The 16,088-nt window shown below is 33.0% G+C and overlaps 1 protein-coding gene across 2 annotated transcripts in view; it reads right to left on the reverse strand.

Annotated features, from left to right (window-relative positions):
• LOC142976565 (scavenger receptor class B member 1) overlaps positions 1–11,723 on the reverse strand; it is a 52,041-nt gene extending 40,318 nt beyond the window's left edge. The window contains exon 1 of one of the 2 annotated variants that reach the window (XM_076119996.1): positions 11,595–11,723. The gene's annotated coding sequence lies outside the window, so the exon portion shown is untranslated. The remainder of the gene's footprint in view (positions 1–11,594) is intronic. The other variant, XM_076119997.1, reaches the window with a different exon arrangement.
• Positions 11,724–16,088: the final 4,365 nt, after the last annotated feature.

Consider the following 16,088-nt stretch of genomic DNA (forward strand, 5'->3'; position numbering starts at 1 on the left):
TTTTGAATTGACAGTTACGCCCTTATTCATCAAGGTCGACACTTTATTAGTTTTTGGTAAAGTTAATGTATATAACATTGCAAAAATTGGACTTTTGGTCTCCTTGTAGACTTTCTGGGGAAATTAGATTTTGGGTACTTATAATCGGTATCGTGTCGATTATCGTAGGTTCGATACCCATCTTTGACAAGATGTGTTTGGTCGTGTATTCGCAATATTGTTCTCAAAAAAATTATAAAGAAATTACTCCTTCAAATTATTAATTTACCCTAAAACTAAAAACGAAATTGCTTCTGTGCTTAATTCCGATATGCTTCATATCCGAAATGTTAATGACTCAAAACGAATCTAATACTATTTGCACAACCTATCATTATAGTCCAAAAATAAACAACCTTAGACGAACCTTGCACCTTTCAAACGATTATAATGTTTCCTCCATTATAAGTTGAGTCAACATACCGTTTATTACTGTCATAAATAGAAATAATAAATATAACCCATTAATGTCCCACTGCTGGGCAAGAGTCTCCTCCCGAAATGAGGGAGAGGTTAGGCCTTGAGTCCGCTGGCCAATTGCGGTTAGGGGACTTTATATATTAGGTACATATTGTCATAATCGAAGCAAATATTTATGCTGTTTGACCACAAATTGGCGAAAATGACCATAAAAATCGTCTCTAAGGAAGTCCTGGAGATATTAGTGTGACAAATGTGAAGGTCTGTTGCGGTTTCAAGGCTTTACCGCTAAATTGTAAGAAATTGATCTTGCAATCGACCCAGAATTGATTATGAGGTTGTTGAAAATAAGTGATCAAAAATGTCAGTCATTTTTCAAAAATATACTCCTAATAAGATGAATGAATTTTACTTTACAGATTTAATGGAAAACTTTAGCATTGCCCGACCCGGGAATCCAACCCGAGACTTCGTGTTCAGCAATTTGTTGAAAACAAGTGATCAAAATTGTCAGTCAGTTTTCAAAAATATACTCCTAATAAGACGAATGAATGTTTCTTTTATACTTTTATCGACTCTTTAGCATTTTGCATAACCCTGGAATCAAACCCGAGACCTAAACTAAGGAGTCGTATACACTACCGTCCCACAGAGATAAACCATGGCTAATATAATAAATTAGATTAAATAAAGATTATAGCCATAACTATATAAATTATGTTAGCGCCAAGACGGCAAAACATCCGCGAAATATCAAAAACGGAAGATCTCACTTCATTAGTTATTTGTTAGATTCGCAAAGATAATAATATATATGTTTAGAGGAAACTTCCACAGGAAAGATCTTTATAATATAGTGACTAATACTTCATATGCATAACACATCAAGGGCAGAAACGAATATGATTTTAGCTTGAGTTTAATTTGCGGTTTATCTTCTAAGGTTAATTACGTAATTCTATTTCACGATTCTGTACCACTATCGACTATCAACTACTAACTAGCTATCGAGAAATTGTACACCAAAATAAGTTTAGCGCCTCTACCGGGCTCCGTAGGAACTAATTGGACAACATTTTAAATGTCAATTTCTCGATACTCGACAGTACCGACTGTAGAGAATTTCGCTACTGTAGCGCGATTCTCTATCACTATCGACTATCAACAACCAACTAGCCTTCGAGAAATTTTGTATGAAAATCTGATCAGCGCCTCAGTGCTTTTTTATCCCATGACTGTCTAAAACACCAGCCAAACAAAGAAGGTGTTAGGCCTTGAGTTCACCACACTGGTCAAGTGCAGGTTGAGGTCATTGCATGCTCTAAAGAAATAAAAACATACATACATATACAGGGTTTTTGGTAAAAACCTCGCAGTATCTAAATAGCTAACATCATAAGCAACAACTTTTGTTATATTTTTTGGTATCTATTTGCTAAAGATTCAAAATTCTACGTATCTACTGTCTAAATTAAAAAGATACTTATCATACTAGGCTTCGCATGGTGCGACAGATTACTAGTAAAAACATAATAGCAAATTCTAAGAATTTTACACATTTTTGCATAATTTACGCGAATTTACAAACGCCGCTTTGTATAATACCGTAATAATACGTAATATTATGATAATTCAATAATTATTATGTTAATCGTTAATATTACAATAACCAAACCAGTTTCTGTTGCTTAGTAGAAAAAAACAGGATTTTATTTCAATAAACTATTAAACAGCCTACATAATAAAACTTGTTGAGAAAAAAATACTATGTGATAACAAAATTATAAGAAATATTCGCAACTCATGACTAACTAGCTCCTACCTATATATATGTTACTGTAAAAGCCAAAACTGAGGTAAATCCTACGATTTTCCGGTAAAACCTAAGATTTACCAACTCTCAATGGTAAAAGTCCGCACAAGCCGGAGTTTAATGGATTTTTAAAACATTAAATGGATTTTTCGACAGTCAAATTATCCTAGTTGAATTTAGACCTAAATTATCTAATGCATTCATTATTTTTATAGGAACAGTATTACAAACATAATAGTACTAACATTATGGTCTTTCTCTTCTCTGCATGTTTCTATTGAAAGAAGGCGTGATTTTATGTTTGTATATCTGTAGTATTACAAACATCCTCAGACACCAAATTTCGAGTTTGTCCAAACTATGCAATTATGATTCAATCTATCTGATTCGGTTTTACCGCCAAACACTTGTACCGATTTCGATAAATAACTGCATGGACACAGTATTAGATATATCGTCAAATATAGGCTATTGTTTTCAAAAAATTCACTATATTTTTTATCCATATTACACTCAAGAGAAACCGGCGTAAATAATCTAGTAACCCAAATAGGCGTGTACTCACCTAACTCGTTTACCCCATTCAAGCACACACCACGAAAAATTCGTTACACAATTAGCATTATAATTAAATTAGGAACTAAGTATGTATACAAAATGTTGTATTTTCGCACAGACTCACGATTATTAGAAGCTATAAGTACTTGTATAAGATAACTTTTGGTAAAACGTCCGCACACAAACTGAATTCTAAATGAATGAGGCCCGAGGCGTTTGGACAGATTTTATGCTATTTAAGTAGGTTTAGGATTATGGATTGCACGTTTTTGAATTTAATACTAGTCACTATTGTTTCGGTAGACCCCACAGTAAAGACAACTTATATGTCTTCTGGGTATACTAGAACTAGCTTATTCATGCTGCTCATGTTATCCTTAAGTTCTTCCATGGTATAAATCAGGTCAAAAGTGTAAAAGATGGCCAAAATAAGTTTTTGCATTTATGGTAATAGGAGTATCAACAGCAGGATGTCACGCGACCAAGAAGTATGAAACTGAGCCGAAACGTCGAGTAATAAATAGGAAAATACCTTTCTAACCTTTCTTGAGGATGCCCTCAACAAATTCTGGTAGTATACTCATGGCCTAATTCCCAGTTTCGTAGATCCTTGCCAAGCAGTGGGACAGTAACGGGTAAAAAATCCTTTCTAATTTCTTAGCGAATGAGACAGTTTTACATAGCTTTTATTATAACTAAGCACAGTTAATAAAACACCGATATTAACACCTGAATCTTGGACAACCATCACCTACTTTTTACTAAAGCCTACATCATTACTCTAATTAATATAAAAAACAAACTACTCTATTTTTTCGGCTACAAGCAACTGACGTCACAAGTCTAACGAGCTGTCAAAGTGACATAACTTATAACATGGTGTTTGAACACGTTTTCAAAAACACGTGAGGTAATCGTGCTTCGAATAAAGACTACCCTTTCTGAGGTTTTGGCGAAATATTTAGCGGTACAAATAGTTAGGCTCTGCTATGATTCATTTTGCTTTTTTGTGTTTAAGGTAAAGTTACGAATGGAAATATTGTTCGCTATGAATTCGCATTAAAGATACTCAAATGTCTAACTGTTCTTTTTTTATTGAAATTACTACATATTTTAACTTTTCTAATGTAGGTACGTTTATAATTAACAAACGTTCATTCTATAGTATAAAGCTCATATCGTCCAAATGTAATGTTTCGAAAAGCTTATTAAAAAATAATAATGTTAATCAGATACTATACTATAACTAAATTATTTATATCTATTGTATTGATACGTTTTTTAACTAAAGAGTACTATCATATTGCAGTTTAAATATCAAATAATACAGAACTTTTGATCAGGGTCGCCGAAGCAAAAAATTTCCATGCAATCTGACCTTCTACCTCCTCGATGATATAATTGAGGTATCGATTAAGTTATTCGATGATACGGTAGCAACTTTCATCTCGTATCGTCATTGAAGGTTGAGAAAGTCGGAAATGACAGTATGACGTAGTCTTTCATTTATTTAATTTATTATAATGATACAAACTTAAAAACGTCATCGGTCCTTCTGTTATTATAAGGTGAAGCCGAGGTAAGAGTTTATAAAGCTTGTCATATTATGACAAAATTTAAATAATTTGGACATGCCTAACGAGCGAAAAAAAAACACAGAAGTAGGTGATATACAAGAGTGCAATGTTTTAAATAAAAAAAAACATTAATTACGTAAAAAAGAGACTTTTAATATTATTACTAACTAGCTGACCCGCGCAACTTCGCTTGCGTCACATAAGAGAGAACGGGTCAAAATTGTCCCCGTTTTTGTAACATTTTTCACCCGTACTCTGCTCCTATTGGTAGTAGCGTGATGATATATAGCCTATAACCTTCCTCGATAAATGGACTATCTAACACTGAAAGAATTTTTCAAATCGGACCAGTAGTTCCTGAGATTAGCGCGTTCAAACAAACAAACAAACAAACAAACTCTTCAGCTTTATAATATTAGTATAGATACATTTGAATACTACATGAGGAAAAATGCAATCTTTGTATATTTAGATTAGAAGAGTTCTCCTCCACTAAGAATTTATCTCACTTCACTCTTGTGTAGAGCGACTTTTACAAACATACAAACAGCAGACACAAAGTAGGTACGCATCCAAATTAACAATTCACAAGTATTTGTTTCGTATGGAATTAAACCCACTCCCGATGCATTGGAGAGGCTAACTAAACCACTACAGAGCCCGAATTTTACTAGAAAATCTGCATAAATCTTAACAATTCGTCTCAAATATTATGCCAAAGTAAATATTAGTAACAAAATCACAGTCGTGGCACACCGAATATGGGAAGTCCCTCAAAATAATCGTATTTGTTCTGCTTCATTACATCTTTGCTTTAAATTTGTGGAGGTCGTTGGAAAATCTATGAGTCGAGCTTGTTTAAATGCACCTAATGTTAGCACATTAAACTTAGTGAAATAATGTGGGTCTGACTAAATATGGCGGACTAAATTTATGTGTGCTTATTGTGCAGTGTGTGGCGTTTGAAGTGATTTGTAGGTATTGTTTTATGTGTAGATCGATTAAGATTTATGGCCGATTTTAGAATAATATTTTAGTTTATTTTTGTTACGTTTAAAACTACATTTTGTTCTATATTTGAGTCGTTTTGTATAGTTAAAACCTGGTTTATTTACTCTATATTTGATAAGTGTAATATAATTAAAATCTGATTGAAAAATATAAATTGTTCGTCAAATTGGGTTGCGCGATGAGACAAGCAAACTTTAGTATTTAACTATAGACACATATGCTATAGATTCTAAAATACAGCCTGAAAATACATAAAAGATACAGGCACGTGTGAAATAAAAAAAAATATAAATCGTACCTAGTAAATAATTTCACTGTACCGGTGAAAACTACAGGAAATTATATATTTAAACTATAGTTATCTACTATATTTATATTTAAATGATTATAAGATTTATAAACGGTTTAATAGCGTCACTAAGTTTCTTATTTAAAAGAAAGTTTTGCTATTGACGTCAGTAGAAACATAAATTATATAAAATTAAATTATTATTTATATTTTTTAGTTTGTAAATAGTTTCTCTCTGTCTTGTTCATAAGGTCAAAGCTGCCTACGCTAGAGGTCATAGTGACAGTTATCGAAGTCAGTTTTGACTTCACCTAACATAACAATAACGGTAGGACCTCTGTTGCTAGGCAACGGTTCATAACAACTATTTGTTACTTAATTAACTCGAGACGAAATAATACGGTTCCAATTCATCCATAGTGATTTTATACCAGTTATAGTAATATTATTAAATAAGTAAATTTGATGTCTGTTGTGCTTTAACATAAGACTGCTTACCTAATTTTCGAAAAAGTATAAAATAATATTTTCAAAAGTCTTACAATATCAATATTGTTCTCAAAGAATCTCATATGCACGCAAAATTTCTACGTTCATAAATATCGGACTATTGCACTAACTTAGAACTGTTTGTCACGCCACACAACATTCGGTTTCAATATGATATCTAAAGATAAAGATAGGTCTATCTAGATAATAACATCAAATTCTTCTCTGAAACTATAGCAAGAAGCCTATCTCAATCCATCTAAAGTTACGATATTTGCACTGATACTCTAAACTGTGGTATCTCCATCTAACAGTAGTGTTAATTATTAACAAAATATTACTTAACACCGTTAACTATTTGACACTTACGAATATCGGTGAAGGATGTAACAGTTACTGCGAACAGTTACAATAACAGATACTTTGTATCTAGTATTTGTTACTTTTATTATCTGATCGCACTTGAGAGTTAAGTTTTCAATTAGTAGGTCAAAACGTCTGCATTCTTTATGACATCTAAAAGACAATATAACTACTAAGAACGGTATTTTTATTATGTGGGACTTTATAAGCATACAACATAACGGCCATACTATAACTTACGACTCGTGTATTTGTGACCTATTATTATTTTGCTTCAAGCGCTGCTTCTCTCTTTTGCGTTTTAAAGATAATCTATCAAAAAGAATTTGCCAAATTGGTGGATCCGATCTCGAAATTTGCGCTTAGCAACACTTGGCAGTATGATTTCATTTCAAGAGAGAAGTAGAGAATAGAAAGATTACTAGCCATGAAGTAGTAGCGTGATTCTCTACAACAATCGACTATCGACAACCGGTTAACTATCGAGAAATTTTGTATGAAAATCTAATCAGCGCCTCTAGCGGGAGCTGTGGGAACTACCTTTGCATTAAATTTTAAATGTCAAACTCTTGTTACTCGAATGTACGCGTAAAGAATCCCGCTACGGAACATCAAACTTCAGACTACTTTTATATGAATTAAGTAAAAAAAAGGCAAATAAAATTAACTAAGTCACAACAATGTATATATATTCGCTTAGCCTTTGTTCCAAACTATGTTGGAGTAGGCTTCCAGTCTCGCCGGATGTAGCTGGATACCAGTGTTTTACATGGAGCGACTGCCTATCTGACCTCCACAACCCAGTTACTTAGGTATTAACACGATACCCTTCGGTAAGACTGGTTGTCAGACTTTCAAGCTTCTGATTACTGTTAACGACTGTCAAAGATCTTCGAAAATGACAGCCGGGACCCACAATTTAACGTGCCTTCCGAAACACGGAGGAACTCGATATGTTTAGGATGGTCACCCATCCACGGAACAACCTCGGCAAGCGTAGCTTAACCTCAAAGATCTAACCGTGCGGCTGTTGTAAACTAAGCCACGAGCTCCTCACAACAATGTAACCCAAAATAATTAGTTATCGCCTAAATACCTAAACTGTGTCTTTAATATGATATTATAAATATTGATTGTTTAAACAATATAAACAAATTAGTGGCATTGAGTTTGTTGTTTGACATCAATACGTTATCTTTATAACTTAGACTTAGGGGCTCTGATATTTGTTATTAGATTAACCTACCACAATAAGTACTCAATTTATATGAAAGGCAAGTTTAAAATATTTGCATTAAAACTTGAAACTGTCGACTAATAACTTTCAAGTTAATAATGTATAGAAATGTGCAGATATACATTAATATTAGTACTATGCTTTTTTATGCGATTTATATGCGGAATATAATGCGTTAAGATCATGGACAAAGTCGTCGGCAAGAGATAGTCAAATAATATTTTAGACGTAAGTTTTCATGCAAAACTACTGAAAAGAATTAAAATAAATTGCAAAAAATTAGTAAAATAAGGAAAACTAAAACAGCGGCCAGGAGTTTCTTGTCAGATCTTCTCACTGGCCCTTTCCCGAACTGGTGGTAAATTCACTCTCTGCATCATTGACTATCATAAGTGACAGCATTTGACCTATATGAATAAATGATTTGCTTTTGATTTTAACTTGAAGGTGTGTCGTGTAAATGTTTTATAAGCATTAGTAACGGTTAAAATTATTTAAAATTATAAAGCTGATATCGACCGAGAAATTTCTCTTTAGTAGTTTATCTTTGACTCCGAAATTATGAGTAATAATTTATCTAACTTAATAATTAGGCTTTGAAACCAATTTAATGCGTTACTTTAATTAACAAGGAAGTAAATAGAATTTAAATTATACATATTGTAACCTTCTTGATCTCGGTCGCAATCTCTCAGACGATTATGAGGTCACAGGTTTGATTCCTGATTGCTACGTATGTAGGTGGTAATAACGTGTTAAAAAAACCCTTACTTTGATTTATTTTATTCAAAAACTTTGAATTTAAGTGCGGTTTAATAACTTTTCCTATTTTTATACATACGTACATAAAATCACTCTTTTTCAAATAGGGGTATGCAAAGCCTTAAAAAAGAAATTAGAGTAAATGAAAAAAGAACGCCACTTGGAACGATCATTCCAAATTTTCCTTGCCTCATTCACATCCTGTCAAACGGGTCCGTCGGTTACGAGTACTAAACACCAGACTTTTCTTGAAGAACTTTCAATGAACTTTCAGGCAAAGTTCCCGACAAAGATTTTCTTTATCTTTACAAGCTACTTGTAAATGGCTACAGGCTTGCCCCCTATAACATAGGACACACATTATTAACAGTGAAACGTGGGTGTATTTCTTATACCTCGGCTACACCTTCAGGTATTACACTTATTATGTACATATGTATGTACTATAAAGCCAGTTATATCAATTATATTAAAAATTCATACTTTAATTCAAAAGGAACATTGGTAAAAGGATATTTTTTTTGAAGTGCAACTTTCCTACATACGTAAATTATATTTCAAACATTGTTATAAGATGACTAACTAATTCAATTTAGATATTACCTAAAACTGACTTTTCCTCAATCAGACATAATAAGCAAAATCAATAGTCTACTAAAGTCACTAAACTAGATAAGTTTCTATAATACTAATACTTTTTTTAAACTCATTTATGTCCCACAGCTGGGCAAGGGTCTCTTCCCGAACGAAGATAACTCAATGTTAATTTAATCCTCCGTGGCGCAGTGGTTTAGGTCGCCACGCCGATACCACTGCAACGGGAGGTCGTGGGTTCGATTCCCACACGGGACAATTATTTGTGCGATCCACAAATAATTGTTTCGGGTCTGGTTGTGCTTTGTGTCCGTTGTTTGTATGTTTGTAAAAGTCCCCGCGACACAAGAGCAATTCTTAGTGCGGGAGTTGTCTTTTTAAATAAAAAAAAAAAAAAAAAAAAAAAAAAAAAAAAAAAAAAAAAAAAAAACACAATATTTATGATTATGAGCTAGGGCATCGATTGAAAAGAGTGGCCATGAGTTTCTTGACAGCTCTTCTCATAAGGCTGTACCTACACTTTCCGAGCAGATAGTAGATTCCTAGTCCTTGCCACCCAATTAACAATTTTGTTGACTTTTCACAAAAAAATTGTACCGGAGTTGAGTGAAAAAATGTACGTTACTTTAAAGCATGTATTGCTCCGTAGCGTATGCATTTGCCGGTCGTGAAGGTAACATTCTATTTCATTCACCCGTAGACTGAACTCTCAATACACTTTCAACAGTGCCTCACAGCACTAAAATACAAAAGCTGTTTACGCTGACTAAATTGTTTTCTTAAAGACCGGCTTTAAGAATTGCTCTTGTGTTGCGGAGAGTATTACAAACATACAAACAACGGACACAAAGTAATAAATAAACTATTTGTGGATCGCACAAATATTTGCTCCGCGCGGGAATCAGACCTACGACCTCCCGAAGCCCTGATAGTGGCGTGGTAACCACCTTAACTACTGCGCCACAGAGGCTGTGTAAACCAAATGCAAGTTCATACACTTTATATCTTTTTAAAGAACTGCTAAAAGAATAAGGTTCCTTCACGATGTTTTACTTTAGCATTACAGCAAGTGATAATTGTTTTCTAATACATATAACACATAACCAAATATTTCGTAACTTTGCATTTTAATATACAAGTCAGGAATGAGAATAAAGCCATAAATATATACATCGAAAAAACACCTTAGTAGTCTCGCTCAGGTGCTGTAGTGTTAGTATATTGCAATTAAAGAAAGTTTCTGTACGTGACTTCAACTGCATAAGGTATAAAATGGTATAGATTTTAGAACATATTTACAGCTCTTTTTATCTGTCCCACTGCTGGGCAAGGGTTTCCTCTCTAATTGAGAGAAGAACTTGAGCCCACACGGAGCTTTTTAGCTAATGAGCTTTTATTTAATTATTAATTATTTGACCCCTTATTATCCCACTTCTATATAATGGTCTCCCGAATTGAGGGAAAAATTTATTCCGAAATGTAATCTTTTATTCCAAATTTTGCCAGTTTTTTTGCGAATAATGTAACGAACACTTGTCCTCACTTACTTTCGCAATTATAAATTAAAAATAGTATTTTATCCAAATAAGTTTGTTTAATTTGAATAAGAATGTTATCAGTTGAATATTGACAAGTATTTACTATCACTGCTCTACATATTATGAATGAATCACCATGAACTTTAATACCAAATATTTAATTAATTTATCCAAGATATGTTTGATTTAGAAATTGGTTTGTAATAATAAATATTATCTTAAGCAAGTGAAAGATTAATTATTATGAATTACCTTGTTACGTAGTGATATTAAGTGATGAATGCATCGAAAAGTTCAGGGTTCGATTTGACGAGCTTTTTTGTTGGTAGTCCTTTTGAAGTAAAAGTTACGTCAATTATTAAAGATGAAATTATTATTGTAGTATTTTTTATAATATTTTTTGTATATTTTACGTGATTTATTCTTGGAGGTTCAAATCAAACTAACATCCGGTGAATATTTTTGCAAAATCAAATATTTGTATTGGAAAATTTTTGACGGTCAGGCGTGATTCCGGCTAATGCATTTAATTTATTTAAATTATGTTTTTATTACTATTTATATATAATACTAATTAATTAATGATTGCATAGCATTGGTTTTAATTCATTAAATATAAAATAGGATGTAAAATTAAATGCATTTTTTATATTCCAATGTGAACGACATTTTTTAAATGCTATTTAGATATAAATTAATTTAATTTTAATTTATTATATGCTATAAAATCAACAAAAATCTATAAAAAAGTAATCAAAATTATAATTTCACGATTTAATTTAAAATAAAATTCAGACACATCTAAGCAAAAATTAAATTCCTAATTTTAAAAATACAAGTAAATCCTGCCAATTTTCTTCCCAAAAAAAAAACTAAAAATAAAAATAAATAAAACAACACATACCTTCAAAACCACAACACAAAACACTTCCAAAGTATATAATAAAAATTATTATGTAATAAAAGTTTTACATAAAGAAAAGCACTACACAAGCACAGTTCGGACCGGCACGTTAGCACGCATACAAACGACTGAGCGCTTCAAATCATATGGTTTTACATATATACTGCTAGTTTTAAGACTTTGTTGACGCACGTACATAATTGATATATTATTTATTATGTAATTTTCGACTTTTTATGCAAAATTGGATAAATAAGGGTTAAGTTCAATGATTTTTTGGTTTATGTAATTTTTGTTTTTTGGACTTTTTTGTGGAGATAAATGTGTGGTTGTATCGTAGTTGTGATTACTTGACTATTTTATTATACATGCTGTAGGTGTAGATACATATTTTTTTGGTTTGATATCTAATATAAAATAACGAAGGGATAGACATTATTAAAAATCCTCTATAAATACTTGATAAAATACTTGTGATTTTAGGAACTAGTACTAGGTAAAATATAGTATGTAAAAATATTTCAGTTCTGCTTTTTGAGGACTGCTTCTAAATGTTTCTGAAAGGGTAGAGAGGCGGCAACCGACCGAAGGCTGCTAGAAATAGGGGGATAGAGGGCTCTAAGGGAGACCATTGCTTAAAAGTTGGATACAGATATGTGCTAAACCAAAAGAAAGACAGTAGAATATTTATGAATTTACCAAATTATTAAATGGTAATCAAATACTTGGCTTTATAAAACTTTGCTGTAAAATTTCCACGTGAGTACATAAATGCATTTTACGGTGTTCCATTGCATTTTAACCCTTATATCATAAGCAACAGAAGTATTTTTTTGTTTAAAACTTCGTACCTTGTTTTAAACACGAGACAGATCGTTGTAACAAAGTTATAAAAAGTATTGCAAATAACAGTCTCGGCTGACATTTGTATGTATGCTGATTTCAGTCATCATGCGTCATTGACCAAATTGTTAGAATTGGAGCTTATTTACTTAGTTTGTTGACTGCCTGAAAAATAGCGGAGATGGCAATGCTGAGGTGTTGGATTCGAATCCACGGATAGGTAAGACGTATTGTCAGGAGTACCAAAATAGTGCTAAGACGTTCAGTAGTTATTTTACTAGGTTTTAATTGCGTTAGAAAGACTGTACGTGTCTTTTATGCCCGCGTAGTTGGGTCGTAAATTCCAGCCTGCGCTTGACCAGTGAGAGGTCATGCGCAGGACCGACAGCCTTACGTGCTCCGAGGCACGGAGGTCTACAGTCTCAACTTTTTACCTACGGGCAAATCACTGCGCATTTCTAAACGGAAAAACAAACATTTTTGGCCGACCCGGGATTTAAACCCGTGACCTCTGCGCAGCAATCCTATACATACAGTAACAAAGCGCCCCGGAAGCAACCGAGAATATTTTTTGCTAAAAAAGTAACAAGTACGGAGTGGTATAGGTGGCTGCCTTCTATCCTTTTGTAGTCGCCTTCTGCGTAAATCATGTTGATAAATATTCAAACACATAATAAACCGGCGTAAATATTAAGTCACAGTGACTACCACTAAATTGACACTAGGTTGACCACCAACCACACAAAGCGACGCGCTAATAGGCTAGTGGCAACGTTATACAATTACGAAGGTTGAGGTCACATGTGAATCACTCAGTCAATATTATCTACGACTGTCCCAAATTCGTGTTTGTACTGTGAAGAAATAATTACAGTTAAAGGATTTTCCGTTACTTCAAATAGTATTACGCGTGACAAAATTCCCGGCAATGGGATTTGTGGAATGTAGCTTTTTGCTTTTGGGAAAAAAAATCGATCTACGTTGAGAAGTAAGCTAAATGTCATCTAAAAACATACATATGGGATTACCTTTTCTCCCAATGGCAGAGACCAAATAATGCCACTTGTTAGCACCCCTATAATTCTTATATTCTTTTCCATGAAAAAGCTCAAAAGGGATAATGACAAAAAACATCTACTCGGCCAAATGGACAGAAAATAAAATATTATCTATTTTTTCTTAAGCCAATAGTGTCTCACTACTGGATGGGGGTGTCCTCCCGGAATCAGGGTAGGGGGACAGGCCTTGAGCCATCATGCTAGCCAGGTGTAGGTAGACTTTGCGTACCCTCAAGAAAAGCTTTTAATATTTTTTATTTATTTATTATTTTCATTCATGAAAGATTTTATCACGATGATTTTATTAACTTTTAGAATATTAGACACCAATTTTCCTTTTAAAAGAAATAAAATATAACTTAGATGATAAAAAAGGTTTCGTTTGATAGTATGGCCTAAATTATTGACAAGGTAAAAAAAGAAAAATATGTAAATTATTTCAATTTAGTCATCCAATAAAAGCGAACTTGTTAGTCGAATCCTTATCAACACTAAAAAAAAATACACAATAAGCTTTTTAGTTTCGTGTTGTATTAAGTGTGTTTGTAAAAGTCCCCGCGTCACAAGAGTAACTCTTTTTTTATCGATATAAATAACACCATATTGTAAGAAGAACTGATCAGCGCCTCTAGCGAATTTCGCAAGAACTATTTTTCCCAAGTAATTTTAAATGTCAACCGCTCGCTAATCGATAGTGATTAGTACCGTCGGTATAAAATTGCGATAGCGGTAATCCTGTACAAAATTGCATTTCTGATTAATTTATTTAGTGTTAAATGCAAATATAGTCTAATGAAACGTTATATATTTTAAGCCTTAGCTTGTGATATACAAAGGACGGTATTTTATTTTTTTATGTGTAGGAGAGGTCAAGAGAAGCTTAAGTTCAAGTTTGCCGGGTTCCCAACCTTTTCCCCCGGGCGCCATCTTGAAAAACATGGGCGGGGCCTGGGGCAAGGGTTGTGTCCTCACAAACTTAAAATTACGCTTCTACTGATCCCCCACATCATTCACAGAAATGCGTTTCCTGAAAAATGCAACCTTAAATGTACCTTTTCAATGAACTAATAACTTACCTGTACCGAACACGCAGTTAAAAATAAACAGCTTATGAAATACAGATTTGTTCTCAATAAACACACGTGCTAGCTACACACGTGTTATTTTTAACACAAAGTTTACCATATCTATACTAATATAATAAAGAACAGTTTGTTTGCGTGTCCGCTAATCTCTGAGATAACAGTTGGATTTTAACAAATATTTTTATGGTTTTGAATTCAATATTTAAATCAGTGGTAGCCTAATTTCTTATGCATCTCTTTTGTGGTCAAGAAGTCTTAGGTTCGAAAATATTACTACTTTTTGTCTTTATTTCAAACCAAACAACCAAACTAATTTGGTTGATCCAAATTAGTTTGGTTGTTTGGTTCAATCAAATCAAATCAAATTTATTTATTTGTTATTACCTTTCAACATTGTTATTTATAACACATGTATGATACCTGTGACAACAAATAAATTAATTTGATCTAATTTTCCAAAGTTTGGCTAAAATAACGCGAACAGAGTCGCGAGCATAATCTAGTTGTTTATAAAACAGATACAGTGTGCAACAATTTGGTAACAGAATGGTGCAATGTGAAAGACGTCGATGAATGGACACAAACTGGTTCAGAAGAACAGAGCCGCGTGATATTCTCAGTATAATTAATATACATAGATTGTAAAGTGATTATAATATGATGACATACAGTTTGGTAAACAAGATTTGAATGCAGTGGTAAAAGTGATTGCTTTGTTATGGCTATGGTGGTGGATGTTGTATGTTCGATTCCCGTGCGGAATTAATATTGTGTGATACGTACATAATTAATGAGTGCTAAGATTTCTGCGCCGAAAGTTGTAGATTTGATTTCCACACGAAATAAATATCACTATCTTATATACTTGTCGTTTATATAAAAAAAAATCAACAGATTAATGTCCCGTTACTTAACAAGGGTCTCCTCCCGTAATGTGGTAGGGGTTAGGCCTTGAGTCCACCACGCTGGCCTATTATTGGTAAAAAGTCTTTAACACAACATTTTTTTTGCAACATAATTTTCTTAAACTTTATCAATATTGAAGGCCTCCCCGCCAAAATAAATTTCTACTACTTTTATTTCATTAACAAAGGCTTTCAAAAACACCCGACGTATTTTTTAATACTTACAAACTCCAAACCAAAGCATAATATAAATTCAATAACTACCATAATAAAATCAACGCGGGAATATTCCAATACCTTTCAATTCTTTAACTTAAGATTTACCCATGTCAATGACGTCACACGTGACGTAACACGTCGTTGACAATATAAAGTTATAAAAGCAGTTTCAAAGATACAATCCCAATTAACAAGGTCAATGACCTGATCATCGGAAGCTAAGCATTTTAAAACTCTCTTGTATTTTCTTTTCGGGTTCAACCTGTTCATGATTTAATCTGTATGATTTGATTTCAGGTTTTGATTTAACCAATCTCAAAAAAATAAGGACTTGTTCATAATTAAACATAAAGACTGGAAACTATATAAAACGCTTTAAGTGCA

The sequence above is a fragment of the Anticarsia gemmatalis genome, chromosome 11 (assembly GCF_050436995.1).
Source record: "Anticarsia gemmatalis isolate Benzon Research Colony breed Stoneville strain chromosome 11, ilAntGemm2 primary, whole genome shotgun sequence".
NCBI lineage: Eukaryota > Metazoa > Arthropoda > Insecta > Lepidoptera > Erebidae > Anticarsia > Anticarsia gemmatalis.